Source organism: Primulina tabacum, chromosome 11 (assembly GCF_025594145.1).
Source record: "Primulina tabacum isolate GXHZ01 chromosome 11, ASM2559414v2, whole genome shotgun sequence".
Taxonomy (NCBI): domain Eukaryota; kingdom Viridiplantae; phylum Streptophyta; class Magnoliopsida; order Lamiales; family Gesneriaceae; genus Primulina; species Primulina tabacum.
In genome coordinates, this window is record NC_134560.1 from 35,387,932 (window position 1) to 35,392,762 (window position 4,831).

The following is a 4,831-nucleotide window of genomic DNA, read 5'->3' on the forward strand; positions in this document are numbered from 1 at the left end:
TCCCTTGCGAACTTACCACAAAACCAAGAAAGACAAGTTTGCTTGTACAAAAATCACATTTCTTAAGATTAGCATATAAATGTTCAGCCCTAAGTGTTGTCAGTACAAGTCTCAAATGCTCAACATGCTCTTCTAAATCTTTGCTATACACTTAGGATATCATCAAAATAAACCACAACAAACTTTCCTATGTGTGCACGCAAAACATGATTCATTAACATCATAAAAGTGCTAGGAGCGTTAGTTAAGCCAAAAGGCATGACCATCCACTCATATAACCCGTATTTGGTTTTAAAAGTAGTTTTTCACTCATCACCTTCTCTCATTCTAATTTGATGATACCCACTCTTTAAATCAATTTTTCTAAAGATACAAGCACCGTGCAATTCATCTAACATATCATCTAGTCTAGGTATGGGATGCCTATACTTAATGATTATGTTATTGATTGCTCTACAATCTACACACATACGCCATGAGCCATCTTTCTTAGGAACAAGTAAAACAGGTACTGCACAGGGTGACATGGACTCACGCACAAAACCCCTATCTAACAACTCACTTACCTGCCGCTGAAGTTCCTTAGTCTCCTCCGGATTGCTCCTATAGGCTGGACGATTTGGCAATGCACTCCCCGGCACGAAATCGATTTGGTGCTCGATTCCCCTCAATGGTGGTAATCCTTGAGATAGCTCATCCGGAAATACATCTTCAAATTCCTGCAAAAGTGAAACAACAATGCTCGGAAGGGATCCGGCTATATCACTTGTGTTAAAGAGAATCTCTTTGTAAAGAATCAACACAAGTGGATCATGTGTGTGCAACAATTGTTTCAACTCACTCTTTTGGGCCATATATGTTTTCTTTTTGGCCTCTTTCCTCTCAATTTCTTTTCCTTCATTTTCTTTCCTCTCTTTTTTCTTTTGTATGGATATCTCACCATTTTTATCTCTCTTTCTTTCAGCCATCATATTTCTTTCAAGGGCCATCTCACTTTTGATCTCACTCTTTTTTTCGGCCTCTTCTCTCTTCTTTTTTTTCAAATGGTCCTCCAACACTTGCTTTGGGGACAAAGGAAGTAAAACAATGGGTTCTGTCTTGAGTACAAAAGAATATTTATTTCTAAACCCATCATGTGTCACTTGCCTATCATATTGCCATGGTCTCCCTAACAAAATATGACAAGCATGCATTGGCACCACATCACACAACAACTCATCAACATACTTCCCAATCAAAAACGCTACCAAAACTTGTTTGTTCACTTTCACTTCAGCACAGTCATTCAACCACTGTAGCCCATATGGTTGAGGATGTTTCAAAGTAGGCAAGCTCAATTTTTCCACCATCTCAAGACTAGCAACATTGGTACAACTCCCTCCATCTATAATAATGTTGCAAACTTTGCCACTGACAAAACATCTAGTATGGAACAAGTTTTCCCTCTGATTCGTCTCCTCTTCTTTGACTTGGGCACTCATGATACGTCTAGTCACTAATGCCTCACCCACAACTGCTTCATATCCCTCATCAGGATCCTCTAATGCAGGCATCTCATCTTCATCCTCTCCATCATCTCCCTCACTATGAGATTCATACTCCCCATAAGTATTCAACACCATCACTCTTTTATTGGGACATTGTCTAGCAATATGGCCAACTCCTTGACACCTAAAACATTTAATATCTCTAGAACGATTAATAGTAGTTTCAGGTTTACCTTGCACTCCTTGCTTAGGCGCCTCCTGTTTAATGTCAGCTTTGGGTTTGACCACTACCTTGCCTTCTTCACGTTTAACAACATTGGAACGCCAAGGTGTTGATGTATTCCCAGCTTGAATGGTAGGCCAACTTCTCTCCTCTTGAGTTGTTGCTCCACTTTTATCGCCATTTGTACCATTTCATCTAGATTCAAGTAGTGTCTAAGCTCCACTTGGTCTTGAATTTCCCTGTTCAAACCACACAGAAAACGAGCCATAGTAGCCTCACTATCCTCCTCTATGTTTGCTCTAATCATGACTACTTCCAACTCTTTATAGTAGTCCTCAACACTCTTCGCACTCTGTCTCAAAGTTTGTAACTTTTTAAACATTTCTCTATAGTAGTGATTTGGTACAAATCTCTTCCTCATTACGCTTTTCATCTCAGCTCAAGTTTCTATAGGCCTCTCATTGCATCTTCTCTTAGTGGTCACTAATTGATCCCACCAAATAAGTGCATAATCAACAAATTCAACCACGGCCAACCTAACCTTTTTGAGTTCAGAATACTGGTGACAATCAAAAACAAATTCAACCCGCTTTTTCCATTCTAAATAAGCCTCTGGGTCTGACTTACCATGGAACGACGGAATTTTCATCTTAATACTACCTATGTTACTATCTTCCTTATTCCCATCATCGTACCTACCCCGTACGGCTTCTCTTCTTCCCCTACCAAATCCTCTACCTCTTCCGCTCCTACTCCAGTTCTCGTTTTGACTCTCCTCTTCTCCTTCCAAATCATATTCATACTCTTCTTCTTCTCCTCTACCCAAAACTTTAGGCTTAGATTTATTTTCGCGAGTACTAACCTCAAGCCTATCCAACCTCTCATATAAAGGATCCAACTCGGCCCTCATCATTTTACTAAAATGCCCAAATAACGCCTCCATTTGAACCTTAGACAACCCCTGATTCGAACTCTCTCCTACCTCCCTCTCCATTTTACTTTCAGATTTTGTACCTGCAAGAAAATGTTAGTAGAAATAAAAGATGTTCCTCACCTAAATTCTCACAATCACTCCAAAGAAATAACACTCGCACTCAAATATTTTCACTCAAATGTGATAGTTCTCTCAAAGATGTGATCAATCTTTTTATATATATATATATATATATATATGTATATTTTATCAAACTAACAAGATTCAACTTGTGAACACTTGCAACTGTCTCACTTGGATTGCACAAAGCCAAGAACACTAGAATAACACAGATTTGAAAACAGAAACGAAGGAATAACACAGATCTGATAACAGAACGAAATTTATGTTTTCCTTTTCTTATATATATATATATATTTTTTTTTTATATATAGAAAGATTTGACAATAGAAACGAAAGGATACCACAGATCTGAGATCGGAACGAAATTTTAGACAGATCTGAAAATAACAACAACAACGATAACTTACTTGAATCAAACAGAACCAGAAGCTCTGATACCAAATGATACGAATCCTCGTACGAATGAAAGCAAACACGATTATTAGAATCGCGCCCTCAATTCAATATCGAACAAGGATCGATTGTGTTGTCCCTATCTTTTGAAACAAGTAACGATTTGTGATATTCACATCTAAGCGATTATAACTTAGCAACAAATATCAACGATAATAACAATCGAATTTCAAACGAACCTTCAAATAACTTGTTTTGACAATCCGTGCGAAAAAAAATCGACAAACGCCACAAAGATGCAATCTTTGATAAGTTTGATTTTGTGAAGAACAAAGCAAAATGCCTTGCAAATTTGAGAGAAACTCCTCAAGATATTTTTTATCAATCTGAATTATCACGTTTTTGGTTGATACAATGCATATAAATACAATAAAATAATAAAAATTAGTGTAAAAAGTCATCAAAAGAGTTGGCAACAAAGTTTTACACGGAAGTGCACGCGGTAGCGCGTGATCTCGCACGGTGGCGCGCCATGTTCTGCACATTCCAGCTGGGTGCGCGCGGTAGCGCCGAAACACGCGCGGGTGCGGGCCTTGTTCTGCCCGTGCGCGCGGCAGCGCCGAAACACGCGCTGTGGCGCGCACGGGGCGCTCGGTTGCGCCGAATCATGCGCGCATACGCGCGCGGCTGCGCCGCTTCTGGCGCGGGGGCGCGCGTGCTGCTGTCCTCATGGTCTTTTAGCACTTGAATTACATTCCAAACACTTCCATCATTGTGTCCATGTTCCTCAAGTTCCTCTAATTTAGACACCCCATTTATTGAATTTCCTTGGTAGTTCACCATGAATCCTTGAAGTGCTTCTTTAAACTTCTTGCTACGGCCCCTCGTTATAGGTTCTTCGGGCAACTCCAATGACTCCCATGCCTTCTTTGGTGCTTGACCAATCACGTTTGCATCAAGTGTATTTCTAAAAATGGTGTGGATCCTCAGAACCCTTAGGTTGTCTAACATACACTTCTTCACACAAGTTTCCATTTAAAAATGCACTTTTAACATCCATTTGAAAAAGTTTGATTTTCATATAGCATGCAATAGCTAGCAATAGTTTGATTGACTCAATACGGGCAACATGAGCAAATTTCTCATCAAAATCAACCCCTCAACCAGTGTGTACCCTTGAGCAACCAACCTAGTTTTGTTTCGAATGATGTCTCTCGACTCATCAGTCTTATTTTTGAAAATCCATTTCGTACCAATAATATTACCATGGTCAGGAGGTGGAACCAAGTGTCACACATCATTTCGAACAAATTGCTCAAGCTCCTCATGCATTGCATTAACCCAAAATTCATCTTTTAAAGCCTCATCGACATTTTTGGGTTCAATATTGGATATAAAACAGGAAAATCTGACCTGTGAGTTTATGGAGCTCATGCATATAAGACTTGCCATCTTGAGATAATCCACTTTTTATTTTTTGCTTTCGAGTTTGGACATCTTCGTGCATATTTCCAATCATTTGAGATGATGGATGGTATTTCTGAATTCTACTTGGAATATTTTGTCCATCATCTACTGCATCAGCATAACTGTTCGTGTCGTCCTCAGATTGAGTGACTTCAATGTCGCGTGTTGTGCTAGGTGTTGCAACATCTGGGGCAACACCTGAAT